Source organism: Trichosurus vulpecula, chromosome 6 (genome assembly GCF_011100635.1).
Source record: "Trichosurus vulpecula isolate mTriVul1 chromosome 6, mTriVul1.pri, whole genome shotgun sequence".
Taxonomy (NCBI): domain Eukaryota; kingdom Metazoa; phylum Chordata; class Mammalia; order Diprotodontia; family Phalangeridae; genus Trichosurus; species Trichosurus vulpecula.
The window spans coordinates 172,667,529-172,678,306 of record NC_050578.1 but is presented as its reverse complement, the minus strand read 5'-3'; the positions used below and the strand labels follow the sequence as shown (position 1 = coordinate 172,678,306).

Sequence of the window (10,778 nt, the reverse complement as noted above, 5' to 3'; positions counted from 1 at the left end):
CTCCTTTGACCAATTCAGGTGAGTGTGAGGTTGAAGTGTCAGTTCCTCCTCCTGACCACCCTCCTCCTTGTTTGTATAGATGTCTTCCTGAACACCCTGATAATGTGATATTAGATTACTTAGCTTTCCTTTCCCTTCCTGCCAAATGCATTCCTTTTCCCATCCCTCTCTCTTCCCATTCTCCTCTAAGATCATGAAAATATAACAGAACCAATCCAAGGCCTTATGTACTTACATTCCCTTTATGATCCATATAAAGATAGAGTTCAGGGAAGACAGATATATCATCTACTCATGCTAGAATGTAATCAGTTTACCCTTATTTATTAGGTCTTTTATCACCGATCATTTATGTTTGCCTTTTTTCCCTCCATGCTTGTGTTTGAACTTTTCATCATCAGGAATGCCTGGATTTCCTGTCTATTATTATTTTTGTTTTTAAAAAGGAACACCTTTTATTTGGGAAACTGTTCAGGGAAATGTCAGTTTAGTAAAATAGATTATACAGAGCATATCTCTCTCCCTTTAGGTCACTATCCCTTCCTCCCCTCCCATCCACCCATCCTCATCCAAAAATACCCCCGCAGGGCAGGCCTCTAGGACTTCTGTGGTACAAAAAGAGTTCAGGCAATTCAGCCTTTGACACCTAGGCAAGATCACCAGGTTATATACTCATCCCCAGCCCCGGAGAGGGTGAAAGCGTTATGCCGAAAAAAGCAAGCGAGACCCCATATAAATTTTGATGTGGATTTATTCAAGCATGTGACTGAAGTGAGGACTCAAATCAAACAGCCCTGAGCAGGGGTAGGGTCAGGGTATTAAAGGGAAAAAACACAAACCGATTTCCATGGTGATGGGAACACAAACAGTGGGGCAACCTGGGGCAGGATTATTTCTGTGGAGATGGGAGCATAAACTGTGGGGCAAGCTGGGGCAAGATGGAGGGTAAACCGGGGGACAGGGTACAACAAAAGTTCTGGAAATTAGGAGCAGGCAGCACATTCCCCATTTAGCTGCCTGGCAAGGACTAATGCCAATGTGCTTTGTGAGAAGGGGTGGGGATATCTGGCACTTTATTGGAGGAATGGAAGTTCAGCTGAGGGCAAGGAACTTAGCCTGTAGATTTCATCCGGTCATTATACCCTTTAAAAAAGTAAACATTGATGAGAAGTCCACAGGGCCAGGAAAAGGAAAAAAAAAGAAATGTGTGTGGGGAGGAGGCTTCTTCAGAAGAGTACAGGAATGGGATAGAATCAATACCCCTAGGGACTCCAGTTTCCTTTTCTACTCCTCACTATCTGATGGCCCTACCCTTATCATCTCAGTCATTGTATTCTATGACCTGTTCACATGTCCCTTTGTCTTATCTAGTGTTTTTCTAGTCTTGTTCTCCCCTCTACACCTCCCCCACAATTGTGGGGAGTCTAATCTTTCTTCTTGGTCTCATGTTCCACTGGTCATTCTCCAGGGTCCTGTCTATAACACTCACCAATGCACTCCACCACTCTCTCCCATCATATGTGCTTTCAGCTCCCAAGATCCCCATCCACCCTTCTCTAAAGCTGCTCTGGAAGCATTTGATCCCCACTGTCCAGCCCCCATCCCTCACTGGTCATTTAAAAATGAATAAAAAGCAGACCGGTGAGCAGGGTAAAACTAGCTAGAAGTAGGACGACCTTGAGAATCTTCTCCTCAGAAGCAACCAGTTTTGGGGGCAAGATCCAGGAAAGTCATGTAGAGGGAGGTGCCTGCTGCCGTGCCTTCTAGCACTAATTGTGCCAGCTGGTACAGAGGCCCTGTTGACTCTGCTAGTGAGGCCCCAAGCGTGATACCCAATGGTGTCATGCAGGAGAAAAAGACCCCACCACTCCATCCTGCAGCTGGTTCTGCAGTAGCTGTAGGGACAGATTCACAGGTAGGACCCTCTTGTGCAAGAGCACGGCCAGACATATTTCCATTGCCCAGGTTCATTCCTGTTGTAGCCCCGCAGCAAGCCCTTCAAATAACGAGTGTAGGGAAAGTGAGAAGACCAGGGCATAGGCCATTAAGGCTGAAGGGGTAGGAGAAGCTGCATTAGTCATGAGTCCATTATGCCAGTGGGGAAGTGAATTGCCCACAGTGCCCAGGAGTGTTGGAGTCTCCTCTCTTGGAAGGGGCCCTGATTGCTCTTTGTAGGCTAGGGCAAACTGCTACATCACCAGAACCAGGAAAAAAACACAAAAAACAAACAAAAAACTGTGGTGAGAATGAACTCCAGCAGAGGGAACTGAAGTGTAATTCAAAGGGCACTTAGGGTTAGGGTTAGGGTTACAGCAGCCAGGTAGTCTGGACACAAGTCTAAGAGACAGGTGGCCAGGAAAACACCACCTGCAAAACAGCTCACCAGACTCAGGACTTTCTTTCTGGAGGCTAATGCCTCAAAGTTTGCACTGGGACTTTGAAGCACGCAGATGGGCACTAGACTGCAAAGCAGGTTGAACATCAGCAGCGCCACCAGGGCATCCATTTTTATTTACCTCCAGCCCCACAGGCACTGAAGGCACAGTTTATGGGGGCCACACCAGCCATTCTAGCTCTTCCCAGAACACCATGGTGCTGGTAGCTTGGAGGGTAGGGGGTGCCTAAGTTCCTTGTCCACACTTGTGAAATTCCTTGATCCCTTCCCAGGAACACTCCTCTCTCCCCTAGGACTTTATTCCTCCCATGACTTTTGCAGGGGCCCTGCAAAGGGGGAAAACTGAGACATGGGGAAGGGATTAAAATATTTAACATCACACTAGGGATTTGTATCCCTTTTCCCCTGGGACTTCCAAATAATGAGAGGGAGAACATAAGGAGTTCATAACCCAAAAGAAGCTCAACCTCCAATGCCTGCTCTACAGAGGGGTCCTAAAATCTGGATCATGACATGGACAAAAAGGAGTAGACACAAGAGGAAGGGAGTAGTCCCACACTGCAGTCAGCCCAAAGTAGGGGAGAAATTGTCTAGGGGTGTCAGGCTTTCCTCCCACCCCAAATCCTGGGGTGACTAATCCCCTTTCCCCATCCTAGTGTGTCTGGGTGAGAAAGAGGTGTTTGGAGAGTGACAAGATCTGGAAGGAGGAAGGGGGCAAGACCTCTGCCAGGGAGAAAGCAATGGGCTGGGTCAGGGGTGTGGGAGGGACCTGGAAGCCCCAGGGAAGCTGCCTAGGGCTGCTACTGCTACTGCTAGTCCCAGGGTTAAGGCAGGGATAGAGAGTGCAGGGCAGGGGTGGGGGTGGGGGGCGGGGACAAGGAGGAGGGAAGAGGCGGGAGAGTGGTGGATAGGAGGTTGACACTCGAGGTCCCTGCTACCTAGGGACTATGGGAAGCCAGAACAGTAGGCTCCAGGGAGTCAGGTCTTGGCCTGGGACCTCTTAGTACTCTCTCAGATTTTGTTCCTGCAAAAGCTTATTTTATTTGTTTTTAGATATGGAATCATAATTGTCTGTTTGTCTTTTATGATCACCTCAATTACTTCTTTGGTTTAAAATTTTTATCTCACTAACTATAGTTGTGAGAGGTACCAGTCTTATCTATTTTTTAAATGGTGTGACCTTTTATATTCAAATTGATCATACATTTGGCATTTAATGTAGTATGTAGCTGAAGAAGTTGCTCTAAATCTAATTTCTTCCAAATGCTTTGCAGCTTTCCCTCATTTCTTATCAGAAGAGAATACTTCTCAGGAATTCATGTTCTCTAATTTATCAAACACTATTTTATAAGATAATTTAAGGTTTGGTAATATTAAGTCCTTTTAATTTCCAATATTTTTCATTAATTCCCTTCAGAGCCTTTATTATTTCTTCTTCCAAATGATTTTTGTCATTATTTTGTCTAGTTATTTCAGCATTTCCGTAGTAGCTTGATTGTTACAATACTAAACCTGTACAATAATTTAGAGGTTATCTTTTGTGACATCGATGGCCCCTCATGATCACAATTTCCTTTCTAATTATTTTTCTTACTTTTTTGCTATAAAGAATATTTCATAGTTATATTTATATAAATCAACAATGAAAATTATCAAGCATGGTAATAATATGGCCATGAAATAAATTTATGGCATTCTACAAAAAATTTCCTCTAGTCTAAATGGATATCAGTAGTCTTTGGGCCAGATCAACCAGTTAATTAATGGCAAGTTCTTATAATTGAGTTATTATCCATTTTAAATATCCCTGAGTTATTCACAAGAACAGAGATCTGAAAAGCTATTCAATCTAAGTGGACAAAAATCTTTCCTCAAAAAAAATCCAACAAATGGTCATCCAATCTTTGCATTAAGACAGCTCTGATTGTTAGATTTTTTTCCTTTTATTAGGTAGAAATCTGCCTCATTGTGAATTTGCTTCAGTGTTTTTACTTTTGTTATCTGGGGACAAGAAGAATAAAGTGAACCTCTTTTTGACATGGAGTTCAAATACCTTGCCAAAATCTTGACACATTTTTTCTGAGCCATTTGCCCAATAATCAGGTCCATGATATTCTTTTGAGCAATTAGACATAAAATCTTATCCAAAAGAAAGAAGGAAATTAGATTGGCCTGGCATTAAATGTTCTTAATAAATTTCTACTAGCATTTAGTGACTACCTCCTGAAAAACCATTTGTTACCTGAAATGTTTATAACATCCTTATTGCATTTATGCCATGTTCTGTAGGAGCCTTTCCCATTCCCCTTTCCTGAAAGTACTTTCCTCTTCAATATCACAGAATTTGAGAGTTAGAAGTTACTTCAGTGGCCATCTATTCCAACACATACAGAAAATGAATCCTTATTATAACCTAACCAGCAAATGATTGTCCAGACTCTGCTTGATGAACTTCAAGGAGAAGGAGCCTGCTACTCTCAAAGCAGCACATTCCATTTTCAGACAGTTCTAATGGTTAGGAATTTTTCCCTGATATCAAACAACTTTCAGCTATTTCTCTTGCTTTTACCCTGGGACTAAGTGAAAAAAGTCGTCCCTCACATGACATCCTTTCAAATACTCAACAACATGGATAATATTTACTCTGACCGTTTTCCAAGCTAAACATCCCTAATCTCCAACAAATCCTTCCATGACATAGACCTTTCAAAATCCTGGTTGCCCTCCACTCCACACTGTCCAATTTACCAATATCCATAAGCCTTGGCTCCCAAAACTGAATAAAATGCTCCAAATGCTGTATAATGAGGCCAGAGTACAGTGATATCGATCACCTTCCTGTTCCTTGTAGCTATGCCCTCTTCATGCAACCCAAGATTGCTTGAGCTTTTTGTCTCCCTAATCAAAAGTTGTGACTCATTTGAGCTTGTCATCTACTAAAACCCATTTTCCCAGAAAAATTGGAATGTATCCATGTCTGTACCATATTAGACTCTATTTTTACACCCCAGAAAAAGAATTAATACTTATCCTTATTTAATTTCCTATTATTTACATTGTTCTAGCCTGTCAAGATCTTTTTGTATTTTCTTTGATATTGTATGTAACCTTCTAGGTACATGGTGTCTCCCCATTGGAATATGAGTTCTTTGAGGGTAGTAACCGTTATTATTTTTTTTTAATGAAAATAGCTATTGATTGGTTGATAGTAGAAATCTATAATGACTTGCTATGCAGCAGGAGGACTGACCAACATCCAAAATAAGTGTGGGGATCAAAAAGACGATAAGTATCTTCATTCTATGTTTTATGTATGCATTGGCTCTGTGTCATTCTTTTTGATAATCAGATAATTTATCTCAATTAAATTTCAGTATATATCAGCTAACAATTAGGCGGAAAACAGTTTTCTAAGTTGTAGAGTCAGGCTATAAAATAAAATAAAATGCTTATTAATAAGGTGAAAAATATTTGCTGATCTGTATTGGTAGAGATGACTTTCCTTACCAAAGTCCTACTTAATGCTAATAAAATCACCAAAAAACAAAAAAAAATCCCAAATGACTAAAGTTCAAGGTGGTTTTTTTTCACTGAATCATACATTTTACAGTTATCTTTCTTTTAGAATGCAGTGATATAATAGAACAAAAACATTTTAACATGCAAAAGAAATAAACTGAAAAATCATGTATTGTTGCCAAAATAACTTCTTTCTCCCTTTTGAAGAAAGAATTGTATGATATTAAGCACTATGGAAGATAAAAAATACTCAAAATTTAAAATCATTCTATTTGAATTGCCCATTCCCGGTAGCTCGCTATTTATGCAATGTTGCTCTTGTTCTTTGGTGTTACTTGTGTTTACTGAAGCAGGTTTTCTTGTAAATTTCTCCTAGATAAACATACTTTTTGATTACAGAAGCCTGCTCTATTTGGTTATTTTGTAGTCATCTGAATATTAATTGTAAAGCTGAAACACGTCAAATGTTGTTGACAGCTAACTGTCATTCAATGTCTGCAGAATGCTTTAAAAGTTGCTGTGGGTATAAAATCATAAATGATTTCCCTCTGTTTTGGGACATTTGTGTCTTCAGAATGGGTATGGCTTTTTAGTCTTACAAAATATATTTACTATTTAAGTGAGATTTTCCATAAGAGTAAGCATATTTTAAATTACTCTAAAACTTGTACATAAAGTTTGTAACAACTATAAGTCTACATATCAATAACATAGGTTATTTTTTGATTAGATAGACTCATGGTGATATGAATAAAAAATATTTGTTGCAATCTGAACTCCCACCATCCTCTCTGAAAGGGGAAATAAGATATACTTTAATGGGAAAGTATATCAGAATTGGCATTACAAAATTTCCTTTAATTTCTCAATTTTACAACCTACCATTTGTCTGAGCTTATGCAAATCATTCAATATATTTGTGTTTCAGTTTCTTCCTATGTAAGATGGTAACTTTATTGTTCACATTATCAGTGGAAGCCACAGGATGGATTTTACTTAAGAAAATTTGTATATTTTGTCCATCTGACACTTTCCTCCCCTTGGTACTCAAAACTGTGGACCATTATGAAATGGTCCCACAGAAACAATAATAGGTGCCTAACTAACAGCCTGGAATTGTCACTACCACACAAGGATATCTGCGGAGGCCAATCAGAAAAAAATATTGACTTAAATCTTAGTTATTTCAGAAAAAAAGAGTCTTTCTCCACCTAAAACCTAGGTGGTACAATAGAGTACTGGATCTCAAGAAAGGAAGACCTGAGTTCAAATCATACCACAAACACTAGCTATGTGACTCTGGGCAAGTCATTTAACATCTCTGTGCCTCAGTTTTCCCATGTGTAAAAGCAGAGATAAAATAGAATCTACATAGAAAAATCATTTTAATAATTTTTGTCATCTCATGAAATCATTGGTTTTATTTTGGTCCATCCTAATTTTCAGGGAGTTTATTGCTTGGAAAAGATCTTGTTCCAAGCCCTTAATTCCCTTTCCAATTCTTTCTTTGATAACTCTCATTTATTTTCATTTTTTCTTTAAGTTCTCTCATTCTATTTAAAAAAATTCACTCTTTTTGTAACTCTTGCTTCAACTATCCCTGGCATTCTGATTGAGTTTTTACCCAAGCTGTGTTTTCCTTTGAGGCTTTGCTTACAGATGTTTTGGAGTCATTCTTTTCTGGATTTATATCCTGAGCTTCCCTGCCACCATTACAGTACTTTATTTTAGGGATTCATTTTTGTTTGTTCATTCTTCCAGTCAACTTCAGACTTCACATTAGGGCTTGGCTCTTCTGCACTACTGGAGGAAAGATCTGCAGTGGTTCTACTGCTATTTTCTTGTGGGTATTGAGTGTTCCGTTAATCCAGGATCTCAAGGACAAGCAGGGAATGTACAAGTTGTCAGTGCTTCCAGAGTGGTCTTATTCCTGCACCTCCGGTACTGTGAGCTCTGCAGCTGCTGACCTGGGCTTGTGTCTAAGCAACTGTAGACTTTAATATTCAGGTCATGCATTCTTTTTGGACTTATTGTGGAATATGGTGTAAAATATTGGTATAAGCTTAAATTCTGATCAACTACATTGTTGCTTTCCCAGTAGTTCTTAACAAATAGGGAGTTCTTACCTTTATATGTTTCAGTGTTTACTGAATCCTGGACTATTGAGTCCTATTGTTTATAATTCTCCTCCATTTAGTTTTTTCCCTTGATCTAATTCTCTGATTTTAACTAATTCCAAATGATTTTTTATGAGTACTGCCAATAATATATCATGGGGCCTGGAAGTACAAGTCTCTGTTCATTCTTCCTTTTTTTTCTTTATCTCCCTAATGATTGTAAACCTTTTGTTCTTTCAAATATATTTTGTAATTATTTAAGATATTTATTTGATTGGTACAGCATTAAATTTGAAAATTATTTTTGGCAGTATTGTAACTTTCGAAACATATTTTGCATATCCTAGCCATAATGACTGAATATTCCAAAAACTATTTAATTCTACATTTCATTTGCCCCTAGGAGCTTTGATTTCCATTCTTCTGAGTCTATTGGTCATAAATGTAGGCACCACACTTTCCAAAAGGCAACCTTGAACATATTATAAGCTAAATCCAACTTAATACACATAATGGACCCCCTGAAGTGGTCTCATTATTTAAAAAATTCCCACTTACTCCCAATGAACATATTTTACATAAATATAATTTGTGAGCATTTCAGGAGATTCATTGTTAACACGTTGGGATCTAGTTAACCCATTTTAAGGTCTTCTTCTCCCAGTGTATTATCTTATCTCCCATGTATGCATTTATCAATAAGACACCCTCCCATCGGTTAGTCAAGATCTCTCTCTTTTTTCCCTGTTTAATTTTCTTCCATTGCTACCTCACTGATTTGTCTGTAGCCCCTCATCTTAGTGGGAAAGTACAGGACTTATGTATTCTTCATTGATTATGCATCAACTTGATTCTCTCTTCCCTTTCTCACTTTATGCGCCTTCACATTCAACATTTTATTCCCACAAGACCGTACAGGGATTTAGACCATAGTTTTTTAAGCCTGTTCCTCTATTGTCACTTGTCCTGTTTCCTTAAATCTCATGTTCATCTTTACTCCTGTAAGTACTTTAGGAAATAAATCTCTATATGGTACCTTTGTAATGCTTTTTTGTGGTGATTCTGTAAATGTTTTTCTCTCTTTTTTAAATAATCTCTAGAAATAGAATTTTTATTCTATGCACTTTTTTGATATTTACTGACTTTTCTTGTGTTGTTGTTGTTGATGAAGAAATATTTCAAATGCCTTCCTTTTTATTGAATGTCCATCTTTTTTTCACTGCATTTCTGGTTCACACAGTATATAACTTTGGGTTATATTCTTAGCTTTTTTGCTTTGTGGAATATATTTAGCTTTCCTTTTCTGTGGTTTCTAGTGGATACAGAATAGGCTTGTATTATTCAAGATGCCTTTCATTTATATTTGGTGGTCTTTTTTTTTGGTCACCTGGAGAATTTGTTATTTGTCTTTGAAATTGTTAAATTTAACCATAATAAGTCATGGAGTTTGAAGTATATAGTTTATCTTCTGAAGAAAATCTGTGGATTATTTTTCTATCAGTATATCTTGTATTTAGAAATCTGGGCCATTTCTGGAATATATTAAGCCTTCCCCTTCTGTGGTTTCTGGTGGGTGCAGAATAGTCTTGTACTATTCAAGATGCCTTTCATTTATTATTGCTCCTTGATTTTCATTTTTTTAATTCACATTTATTGTATTTTCAGTTTGAGATGTTCTCTCTCCCACCCCTGTGGAGAAAGCAGGAAATACAAAGCCTGTGACAAACATGATTCATGAAAAACAAATTTCTGCATTAGCCATGAGAGACAGACAGAGGGAAGGAGAGGGGAAGAGAGAGAGAGAGAGAGAGAGAGAGAGAGAGAGAGAGAGAGAGAGAGAGAGAGAGACAGAGGGAGGGACAGAGACAGACAGACAGACAGAGACAGAGACAGAGAAAGAAATTTACTTGCACTTTGAGTCTATCAATTCTCTAACTGGAGGTGGATAGCATTTTTCATCATGTATCCTTTGAAACTGTAAGAAGTCATTATATTGATAACCCTTTCAAAGTTGATTATCTTCACAATATTGCTGTTGTTTTCCCAGTTCTGCTTACTTAACTTTTGATCAGTTCATAGAGGTCTTCATAGGTTGTTGGTGTTGGGTTTTTTTAATGAAAACATCATTTTCAACATTTCTTTTTTTTTTAATGCAATTTATTTATTTAACATATTTGGTTTTCAGCATTGATTTTCACAACAGTTTGAATTACAAATTTTCTCCCCATTTCTGCCCTCCCCCCCCACTCCAAGATGGCGTATATTCTGGTTGCCCTGTTCCCCAGTCAGCCCTCCCCTCTATCAACCCCCTCCCCTCTCATCCCCTTTTCCCTTCCTTTCTTGTAGGGCAAGATAAATTTCTACGCCCCATTGCCTGTGTATCTTATTTTTTAGTTACATACAAAAAGTTTTTTTGTTTTTGAACATCTGATTTTAAAACTTTGAGTTCCAAATTCCCTTCCCTCTTCCCTTCCCACCCACCCTCCCTAAGAAGTTGAGCAATTCAACCTAGGCCACACATGTATTATTATGTATAACCCTTCCACAATACTCATGTTGTGAAAGGCTAACTACATTTTGCTCCTTCCCAACCCATCCCACTTTATTGAATTTTCTCCCTTGACCCTGTCCCCTTTCCAAAGTGTTTGTTTTGATTACCTCCACCCCCCTCTGCCCTCCACTCCATCATCCCCCCGCCTTTTATTTTTTTTTTTATCTTCCTCCCTCTTCTTTCCTGTGGGGTAAGA

General features: G+C 38.6%; 1 pseudogene; it reads right to left on the bottom strand.

Moving 5' to 3' along the window:
- Window positions 1–1,616: 1,616 nt before the first annotated feature.
- On the bottom strand, window positions 1,617–4,469 carry LOC118854840 (annotated as a pseudogene).
- Between the last annotated feature and the right edge of the window lie 6,309 nt (window positions 4,470–10,778).